Raw genomic sequence first — 11,963 nt, forward strand, 5'->3', positions numbered from 1 at the left:
ATAATGGATGCTTGGGTGAGGATATATATACAATCTTCCCATCCAGAAATCTTATTCCCTTCACGGCAATGCAATGCTGCAAGTCGGCAAGCTTAGCCCAAAATTGGCCAGGCCAGTCAATGTTCTTTTCTCTTCCATCCCCTTTTTCTTTCCAAACATCTTTCCCCATTCACTTCCACCTGGCTGGATGAGCTGCTAACAGAGAAATAGATTGCTCTTTATAAAACCTGACTAGATCGCTGGCAGAGAATTTCCCCACAATTGTCATTGTATGTTTATGTGTCTATATGTCTGTTATTCTTTGGGGACCATGGCAAGGTAAGATGGCATTGTGCCGGTTTGGCTCATAAAGGAAGATAATGCAATATATCTGTGCTGAATGTTTACTGGACAAGATCAAAAAGAGGAGCCCTCTTTAATGGGATGCATTAATGGCTCTTACTTTGAAAACATTCACCGGTTAGAGAAATCTGACTTGGCGTGTCTTCATTGATTAATCAATTCCACCTATATAGAATAACCTGCTAGTTAGGAAGGGAATGAACATTTGTGGAATAATACATTATATTGGTCACAGCAGTACGTTCTCAGAAGAAGCCTGTTTTCTCAGAAATACTCCTGCTATTTTGCTTTCTATCTATGATTTGTTCAACTGGTACTTTCTATAACAGGTTCTGATAATTAATTATCATTCCCAATAGTGTGGCATATTTTGTAACAGTACCATTTTTATGTATTAAAGGAGTTTTTTTTCCTTCAGAAATCTATCCCAGCCTCCCCTACCTCATCATCTTCTAGGTGAGGATACTGTATTTTACAGAATTCTCCATAAATAATGTAGGGGAAGGTGCCTCCTTCTTGAATCTCCTCTTTGAGTCAATACTATTACACTAAGCCTTCAAGTGAAAAAAATAATCTCTAGCTCCAGAAGTTTTTTCAGAGTCTGAAGAGAAGGTATTTAGGACCTTGCTGTTTTCTTAACACTTGGAGCCATCTCTAGATAGACTGGCCTGAGTGAGTTTGCTTCTTGCCATGAAAGTTAGGAGTGATCCATTTACACCTTGGCAGGCAAATCAGACAAAACTGATCAGTAATTTCACTGATAGATAGAATACAGGCAAGAGGCACTACAAGCCATGCTTACAAAATAGATGATAGGTGATTTTAAACCAATGCACAAAATTACTCCATCCCATTGCAGAACATCTGGAACAGGAAGATTCAGCCAAGCAGTAGCAACTTGCTGGCAGGAGGGAGGGAGGGAGCAAGAATTGTTGATTACTGCTGATGTTATTTGACCTCTTTGCTCACATTAATAGAGCAAATAAAATGATGCTGGTGACAATGACAATTCCCAGGAATTAGGCCATGCTGCCCAGCACAGGGAAGAGGGCAGCAGCTGGCTGCAGCCTTCCCCAGTAACAGCTGGCTGAGGGAAAAGTCCAGCTTGACCTCAGCATAGAACTGTCCCTGCTACTAACACTTTAGGTAGTATTGGGAGTAACATTAGGGGGTATTTACATTGCAAACTGCCCAGAGTCACTTGATAGTGAGATGGGTGGCATATAAATTTAATAAATGAATAATAAAAATAAAATAAACAGTAAATGAGTAATTCCTGTTCTAGCCAGAGTCTCTGTGCAATCAAAATGACCCTGAAGGAGGGGCTATTGCTTTGCATTCAGCTGAGGCCAGATTTGTACTGGTGGAAACCCATCCCCCCAATCACCTTCATCTTTACTCTGGGTCCATGCCTCCTCCATTCCCTTTGTGGGCAAGGAGCATACACATTTAGGCCTAGTATTCAGGGTGCCGCAGTCAACCTCAGCCCACAGCAATGATCCTGAAGGCTGAAGCAAACCACCTACCCCTGACAATGGCACAACACTCGTTTCATGCATTTTTGGTTATGATGATGATACATCAACTTGTCTTAGTCTGAAACCCTTCCAATGTGTGGCACTAGCATTTCTGGCACCCTTTCTAGTCATAACTATAGTAGATACATAGATGTTTCTGGAGCATAATTCCACTCCCACTTCCATTGCAGTAATTAAATAATGTCTGCTACACTGAAAAATCCTCATTTATTTGTACAGCTTAAGGCATCAAATCCTTCCCTGCAAATGATGTCTTTTGGTGTGACATACACCCTTTTTGCAAATAGGGTGTGGATGTTTAAAAGGGAATATAGGCAAAAATGAAGGAGAACAGTAATGTCTTGTTCAATGTTTTATCTCTGATTCAAGCTTACCCACTGAGAAATGCAAACGAGAAGCCTGTGGCACAGCTTTTTTGGCTGGAATCTCAGATGTGAACCTCTGCAGCTCTTCCCCTTTTTCTTCAGGTTCCAGTTTCATATCTCTCTCTCTCTCTCTCTCTCTCTCCTCCCTCTCTCTCCCCTCCCTCCTCCTTCTCCTACCCAGACTCTTCTGCTCCAACCATCTAAGGATCCTTGCAAATTTAAGGACCAAACTGAGTTTGGGAGCCTGTTTTCACTGGCAGAGCACTCAGGCCACCACAGGTGCCCCTGACATGAGTGATGTCAAGCTGGCCACATCCCATGGCCATGCCATGGCCCTCAATGAAATCAAGTTTGATACCCCTGTTCTAATTAGAACATCTAAAATCCATCAGAATATGTAAACATATGCTATAAAATTAAAATTAAAACTATGCCTTATTCAAGAAAACAACAGTGGGAGTCAAAATCCTGGAATTTCCACCAATACTTGTGTGATTTAATTATGATCCTATAGTTACAATTTGGGATTGTTCAGTCTGTAAATGACATCCAAACAGAGCACTGAACTCTGCACCAGCCTATTCTTAAGTGATAATCAGATTATATGAAAATCAAGCTGGTGATAATGATGATCATAACAATAATAGCATTGCAGAGTATCACCAAAAGAAAAAAAAAAGAAAAAGAATGGAGCTGTCTCTGGTGCTGAAATTGGTTCTGTATAACAAAAACAAATTCTACAGACTTTTCTTCTGTGTTTCTATGTGAGGATGAATTTTAACAGTTGAGTTCTCCAGATTAAAAGGAAATATAAATAGTAATTAAAATATTAGGAACTAGGAAAACAGCATTTTAATCTGGGTTGAGCAGGTCACTGTATCTGATAAGAACAAAACTGCCTGGTTTCACACAAAAAGAAAATATAGCCCAACCTACCAAAAACATAACTGTAAAAGATAGACTAGACATAAAAAATAGAATAAGCATGAAAATGGTAAAATAACATCTTTCTGCTCTGGACTAGTTCAAATCACTGGGATCTAATGGATTACATCCAAGAATTCTGAAGGAGCTGGCAGATGTGATATCAGAACCATTGAACCATATATTCCAAAAGTCCTGGAGCACTGGGGAACTACAAGAGGACTGGGAAAGAGATAATACGATTCCCATCTTCAAAAAGGGGGAAAAAACTGATCCAGGAAACTACAGACCAATCAGACTAACATGAATACCTGGGAAGATTCTGAAAAAGATAATTAAAAAACAGATCTGCAAACATTTAGAAGCAAGCAACATTATAACCAGAAGACAACATGGGTTTGTCAAAAACAGATCATGCCAAACCAATCTTATTTCATTCTTTGACAAAGTGATTAAATTAGTAGAGCAGCGAAATGCTGTGGGTATTTAGACTTCAGCAAAGTAGACCACAACCAACTTCTTAGTAAGCTAGCAAAATGTGGGATAGACAGCATCACCAATAGATAGATTTGTCTGACAAACTGCACTCAATGTTTAATCCTTAATGGAACTACATTTACATAAAGGGAAGTAAGCAGGCCCAGTATTCTTCAATATCTTCATAAACAAGTTAGATGAGGGAATGGAAGGGGAATTCATCAAATTTTCAGACAATGCTAAGATGGCAGGAATAGATGGCAACACATCAGATGAAAGGCTTAAGATCAAAATGCAACTTGACAGACTTGAACACTGGATCCTATAAAACAAAATAAAATTCAACGTAGAGAAAAGTAAGGTTTTATACTTAGACAAGAAAAACCAAATGTACAAATACAGATTAGTTGAAATCTGACCCAAAAGCAATAACTGTGAGAGGTAACTTGGAGTCCTACTGGACAATCACTTAGATACAAACCAGCAGTATGTGGCAGCAGCCAAAAAAAACCAATGCAATCCTTGGTTGCATAAACAGAGAGATAGATTCAAGATCACATGAGGTATTAGCACTGCTTTATAAAGCCTTAGCCTACTGTATCCAGTTTTAGTCACAATATTATAAAAAGATGTAGAGACTCTGGGAAAAGTGCAGAAAAGAGCAACTAAGATGATTAGGGTGCTGGAGGCTAAAATATATGAAGAATGCTTGCAGGAATTGGGTATGTTTAGTCTAGAGAAGAAAAGGACCAGGGGTGGCATGATAGCAGTTTTCCAATATTTGAAGGGCTGCCACAAAGAAGAGGGAATCAACCTATTTTTCTTGCCTTCAGAAGTTGTAGGTGTTCCATCACTGGAGGCTTTTAAGAAGGGACAGGACAGAATGGTATAGGTCTCCTGCTTGAGCAGGGATTGGACTAAAAGACCTCCAAAGTTCCTTCCAACTCTGTTCTTCTGGTTTCCATTCTGTTAATGAGAGAGGGCACAAGCAATAAAATTATGAATGCAATTCAAAGTTCCAGTAAGATAAATGCCAAAGAGTCTCCAATTTCCAATGCTCCCAGTGACCCTCTGGGGCAAATGTCAAGAGAGAAGAAAATGGGTAAAAAAAACCCCAGCTCCTAACCACTTGCAATTCTTTGTGGAGACGTCTTAGGGGACTATTACTGGTCTGAAGGCTCAATATCTCCAATGATCTTAGACAGTAATGGTGGAAGTGAAGAGTAAGTGATAGGATCAGCTTTGCTGGTTCAAGGGGCTAATGCCAGGTGGTTCTGCAAGTATGATGGAAATACATAATTAGGCGAAGAACTTCAAATCAAACCCAGAAAAATGGCAATGATTAATCATTCCAGTATTTTGACAAAGAAACTGTACATGGATCAGAGGTGGTATTCAGCAGGTTCTGACCAGTTCTGGAGAACCAATAGTGGAAATTTTGAGTAGTTCGGAGAACCAGTAAATACCACTTCTGACTGCCCCTGCCCCCATCTATTCTCTGACTCCTGAGTCCCAGCTGATTGGCTGGGTCTTCTTTTGTTGCCCTGCACTGGAGAACAGAGCTGGAAAGCAGGTTAGTGGGGTGGGCAAGGAATGGGGATTTTTCAGTAACCTTCCCCCAGGAGTGGGGATTTTGAAGTATCCTTCACCTGCCACGCCCACCAAGCCACACCATGCCCAGCAAGTCACACCCACAGAACCAAAAATTTTTTGAATCCCACCACTGACATGGATGGCTCATGTGTATAAATCTGGATGCCAAATAATGAGACAGACAGTTTAGAAAATATTCCTCTGCCTGCTGAATAAGAAAGTTATTTTCACAAGTAACTTTAGATGAGATGATCAAACTAGGTTTCAAGGAAGTTTGATTAGTAATGTACTGAACATGGAGTTCCTTCTGTTACAAACATAATTGGAACATGGCATGTGAGAAGTATAAATTCAAGAAAATCTAAAATTCTCAAAGCAGAAATGAAATGCCTTAAATTAGATGTTTTGAGAGTAAGTGAACTTAGATGGAGGCTTTAAACTTCGTTTATCAGTTGCATAAACACATCAGGGTGCCCTGGAGCCCAAAGGGGAGAACCTGGAACTGGAAACATCCCAGGGAATAGTTAAATGCAGTTTCCCACTTGTCCCCCTTCTTTAATTCTCAGTCTATAAAAGGCTTCCAATGAGTTCAATTTAGTGAAAAATCTTCCCATTAGCCAAACGGACTAATATGTCCTTCATTAACAGAGGAGGGTAAACATTTTCAATGCAAAGGTGTTCATTCCTCTATAGTCCCTGCATAAATTAAGGAACCCATCTTTCTTTTTCCTAAAAAGCAGGGGCTTGGAAGTTTGGATGCAACCCTTTTTAAAGTTTTTCTCTATGAAAACTTGAAGTTCTGCAAGCTGTTTTGGGGTCATCGAGTATAGTTTCATTTTGGATACCGTGTTTCTCATATAATAAGGCCGGGTCTTATTTTTTTTTTGAGCCCTGAAAAAATGGCTAGGCCGTCTTTTCGGGGGTGACTTAATTTCCCCCCCCCTTGCATCTTGGGCGGGCAGGCAGCGACGGCTTGGATGTTGACCTCGGCGTTGGTGGGGCATTTCATATCGGGGTCAATGCAGGCAGCACCATATCCGGGTGTGCAACAAAAGTACTTCCTAACGGCAAGCCCCCCCCACACCATTCCCCCCATTTCGCATGTTTTAATATAGGCCTTAATTTGAGGGGAGGGGCTTAATTTCATTTCATGCCTATAAAACAAGCTGGGACTTCCTATTGGGGGAGGCTGTATTGTTGGAGAAACAGGGTAGTTTTGTCCTGGGAGGATCTCAATGGAGAAGTCTGTTGGTTGGTGAGGGGGAAGCTCATCTGACCTCTTTTCACTGAATACCTCTCTCAAGTCCCAATATTCCCGGGAGATGCATGGGTTTTGGTGGTGGATGGCCATGCATGGCTCCACCTAATTCCTCCCTCAGTAGAGTAGGTGGGGTGGGATTGGCAGGGGTCTCTTTTGAGGACTCCCTGCTATTCCTCTGAACATTAGAATTTGCTTTCTCCCGTTCACATAAGAGTTCCACTTTAGAAGCCATGCCATGCCTAGGATTAGTGATCTCTCCATCCCTGGAATCACAACAAAACTTATTTACTTATCCCATTCTCAACATGGGTTCAGTAGTGACAAACCTTGTGGGGGCTCCCACATTATCTACCATTCTAGGGCTGACCAGGCATCTGGTACGGTTTCAGTCCAAAAAGGCAACCAATTCCCCTTCATTCCCTGAGGAGGACACCTCAAGTTCTATGGAGATGGTTACAGGAGGAGCATCCTGACTAACCAAGAGGTCTTGATCAGTGTCAGTGTCACTACTGATCAGGTCCCTTAAGGGTTTTGGTCAGAGCTCCAGCCTCACCCCCCAGAGGGGGACGGGGAGCTCAATGACCTCTATCCTCTTTAGTGCCATTTTGTGGGTTCTCTAGGGTAGCTTCCGCAGCTTTTTAGTTGGCACTGAGGTGGTCTTTGGGATTGAGTGGGATGTGTGGCAATCTGCACATCCTTCCCTCATTTGAATCAGCCACTGGTGGAGTGTCTTTGCAGGCTTGGCTCCCCCCCACCCCCCGGTTTCAGGCCATCTCTCCTCTCCATTGGGAAAGGCTTCTTCCAGCCCCATTTGTAGCGGCAGGAGAAGCAGGCCAGGTCGATTTCAGCTTTCTCTGCCAGGATGTACCAGCCATGAATTCTGCAGGGCTCCCCTTAAGATGTAGGTGTTGTTGTTTAGTCCATCCTGGAAACATTCAACGAGCAAATTCAGTCTGCATACCAGCTCACAGAACTCCTCATTGTAAATGGCCATGGATTGGTGGCTCTGGTTGATGGCTTTGATTTGGCTTCTAGCTTTGCAATTCCTTAATGGATCATCAAATCTCTGCAGAGTGCCATCATAAAGTGGTTAAAGTTGCAGAGCTCCAGAGCATCATCGTTGTGGAGGATGACCATCTACTTCACTGCAGCACCCTCACTTTGGCTCCTTTGGTTGCTATGTCAGCTCTGTATTGTTGTGTGTAGATCTAGACGTGGATGATGAAAAAAATCCCAGGTCCCACCAGGTCTCTGCTGAATTTCACCCTAGAGATGGGATTTGGTGGTCCCACTGTCTGGGCTGGCCAGCCCACACTGGTAATAGGGCTGGCATGGCTAGAGTGGCCACTAGATGGGGGCATGGGGCCATTATGTCAGCCTCAGAATCAAACTGCCTACATAATAGAAAGTAGAAGAGTGAGAAATGCAATGCAGCCAATCAAGACACTTTCAGATCCAGATTATGAGTTAAACCATGATTGTTATATTGTTGCTGTTAACTATATAGATTAAATTTATAAATTAAAAATGATTGATGTGCTAACAATATTTGACCTGAAGGGCATGGTGAGAATACAAGATAGTGTAAGGCACACATCAGTGCACTTAATTTGTGTGTAGGAAAACAAGCACAATAGAAACTAAAACAGAAATATATCCTATGTTAAAGAAGAAAAGATAGAAGAGATATTCAGAATAATTTAGCATAATATACAGATGACATCATTACTTTGTTAACGGAAAGGAAAAAAGACTTAACAGAACTTGTTATAAAGTAAAAAATTGAAAGTGAACAATCTTGAGTTAATCTTAAATTTTAAGAAGACAAATGTAATCTCAATCAGAATACTAAATAAATTCCTATTGAAAGCAAAGAAGCAAAAGTGACTAGTAGTTTTGTTTTTGCAGGCAGAAGAATAGATAAAGATGAACATTTTGGACAATATGCTTGCTGGAGGAATAAAGAGACAATGACGCTTAGGTAAAATCATGAAGGATAAGGATATTTTTTACTAAAATAAAAAACAGAACATTTAAAACAATGTTTTCCCAATGTTTATGTGCAGCCGAAGCAGGACCCTGAGAAAAAAGATAGACGATTTCCAAATTACAGTACACATTTGATGGGTGTATGAGAAATGGTGTTGAGACAATTGTCCACCTTTTTTCTTTTAATTCAATACAAAATCACATTTCAACCTGCAATTCTCTTTCCAGATTAAATACAGTCCAGGAATCCCAGTTGCTTTTCTTCTGGGTTGAACTTTATGGCATACCTGCTGACCCATGTATCTCTTTCTCTGCATTTCAGGGGGAGAAAACTGATAAATATTTCCCACTGCAGCAGTCGTGGTATACTACCAGTTCGGCCCAGTTCTGCTGAGCCGGTAGTGGTGATGAGCAGTGGAGACCAAACCGGTTTTCTCTGCCGCTCTGCTGTTGGGCTCACCTGCCCACCTGGGCTCCCATACTCACCTTTATCTTTTGCTTTTGAAGCAGAACAGAAGAGTGACGCGTGCGGCTTTGCTCCGCATTAGGAAGGCTTCTCACTGGGTAGTCGAATGCATCAAGAAAGACACCAGGCTGGTTCTAACTTGGGTGAGCTGCCCCGATCACGAGCTCGGGAAGCTCTTTTATTAAAAAACACATAGATATACGTCATAAGCGGTGAACTCTATCCAATCATTATGTTACATGAGTAGAAATATTAGTGGACACATAGTAACATCCAATTACAGTTTTAGATGGTCAGTTTGAAAGGTACAAAGTAGCAAATCAGCGCTTGCAGTCCAGTTAGTAGCCCATGGTGACGTGTTGTTGATTGATGTTCTTTGTTCCTGGTACACGCTTTTAGCCTACGTGAGGCCTTGAGGCCTTGAGGCCTGGTATGTACCGAAACTGTTGAAGCTGATTTATTACTGCAGACGCGTAGTAGCTGCTGAAGCAACCGGGAGAGTGCGGGCTTGCAGGAGGTGAGTTGGAATGCCTCTGCCCCTGCGCAAAGTGTGCATTTGGCACACGCATGTATGCAAAGTGTGTGCATGTGCGCAAAGCGTGCCCACCAAGCTACACCCACTGAATTGGTGGTAAAAAAAATTGAATCCCACCACTGCACTGCAGCATGTTTTAAATCTGTGGCAGCCTATTCATCCATATATATATTTTTGCTGGCTAGTTAAATGACATTTTAGCTATCTTCAGATGTGGAAAACAAGAGTAATACAGCATTGCTCTGCAGCTTGGGATGTTGTAAAGTTGGCTGATGATTCATTGCCAGGAAGAATTAGATAATGCATTCCACCAAGATCCTTCTTGGTAACTCTGGGACATCCATAAGGTCTTGTTGCTTCCCAGAATTTTGTTCAGAGTGGCAAGGATGCACACTTAGAATCTTAGAACTGTATTTCTTGCAGATATTCCAATGCACCAGTGTTGCTATTTTGTCATGCCATTATTTGTGTCAATCGGTGTGATCTTCTTGCAGCAGCTAACCAGGTGGCCCACTATTTTTTAAAATATTTTTTTGTAGAGGTGTCATTCGCTGTCTTCTCAATTCTGGCTTTGTATGAATCTGTTGTATGAATCTGTTCTTATGCAGCCAGAATTAGCCGCTCTGTTTCTTCAACTTTCCTTTAGCCATTGCCAGGTTTTCTTGTTATCTTCTTTGCTGGCTAATGTGTGTCTTTGTAAGTTTTTTGACTGGCCTTGCTATATTTTGCCTTGCTGTATCTTTTTTTCTACTCTTCATTTGGCCTTTCTTGTAGGCCAGTTTGGTCTCTCCAGTATTAAGCTTTCATGTTATAAGTAGCTTCACTGCATCTTTTTCATTGCTCTTCGGATATTCTTCCAATGCCTTGTTTTCCTTCTTCAGGTGTCTGGTTTACTTGCAACATTCCATGCCCACCTATTTTCCTTGGTAAGTAGAGTCTGTTAACACTGCTACATGGATAAAGGGCATGGCACATTGTTTTTATCTTTCTGGTCTTTCTATCCAAGACTTTTAGTTATGCTTGAATCCAGTCCACTATTCCAGTGGTGTATCTAATGACTGGAGGTTGCCTTGATGGTATTTCCTCTACTGAGTTTGAACGTTAAGATCTTCTTAACTCTAACTTAACTTTGTAGTCTTCTTCTTGACTTCAGTATGTTTGATGTTGGAAGCTTGAAAAATGCCCAGGTGTTTACAGAGATCTTTTCACTATTTTTCCCTGTCATGGTAGGGCACACTTGTGGAATCTAAACTCCATTGTAATATCTTGGCTGTATTGACAGTGTTGATCAGCGATTCTACTTCAGATGGTCTTTTTCTATAGCCTCAGATCATTGTTATTATTTTACAACAATATGACATCACAGCTACCAGTTCTTTAGCTGGTATTGGCCTTCATAAATATTGAATTCTTCCCAAGGACATAAGATATAATATATATAGTATATTTGCAATTCCAAGCAGTGTTGTCTTTTGAAATTGACAGGTGGAAATTTTGTCAATGTGCAATTCTTCTCAGTGGTTGTCCAAGATTTTTTGGTATGGCATCCAGTTTGCTGATAACTAATGGGAGCACCATAGCTGGTTTATACCTTTCAATTTCAATTTTCAGTTCTTGATATTTTGTGATCTTCTCCAGTTCTTTGTCTTATATTAAGGTACCCCATGGTAATGCCACATCAATTGTCCACACTTTCTTCTTTTCAACCACAGGTGTGTTGTGAGCCAAGACTTCATCTGATTTCAGAAAACCCACCGTACATTAACCTGCTCATTTCTGACTACTTTTTCTACTCTATATTCCCACCAATTTTTCATTACCAATGCATAATATATTTACAAATATCCCAGGGAATCATTTGGTGTCTCTGTAATGTTGTTGCTTATAATCAGTTTGTGTGGTCTTCTTAAATGAGCAGAATATATCTACTATTCCTTCCGGTTCTTTGCAGAATCTGCCCTTTGAATCATTTCATGATATTTCAATTCTGGCCCTGATTGCATTAGTTCAAATGGCTTGAACTTGTGCAGCCAAACATAAGCCTTCAATTTCTTTTTTAACGTACCAGTTGTAAGCCATTGCCAGATTTTATCTTTATCCACTTTCAGAATCAGAATCAGAATAGAGCTAGAAGGGATCTTGGAGGTCTTCTAGTCCAGCACCCTGCTCAAACAGGAGATCCTATTCCATTTCAGGCAAGTGACTGTCCAATCTCTTTTTAAAAATCTTCCAGGGATGAAGCACCCACAATGTCTGAAGACAAGTTGTTCCACTGGAAGTTTCTCATCAATTCCAGATTGCTTCTCTCCTTTATTAGTTTCCCTCATTGTTTCTTGTCTTAATCTCTGGTGCTTTGGAAAATAAATTGTCCCCCTCCTCTTTATCACAGCTTCTCAAATAATGGAATACTGCTATCATTTCCCCCTTAGCTCTTCTTTTCTCTAGATTAGCCAAACCCAAATCCTGCAACTGT

This window comes from Notechis scutatus, chromosome 2 (assembly GCF_049901735.1).
Source record: "Notechis scutatus isolate UNSWTSFEM ecotype Mainland chromosome 2, rNotScu1.2, whole genome shotgun sequence".
In the NCBI taxonomy this organism is placed as follows: Eukaryota; Metazoa; Chordata; class Lepidosauria; order Squamata; family Elapidae; genus Notechis; species Notechis scutatus.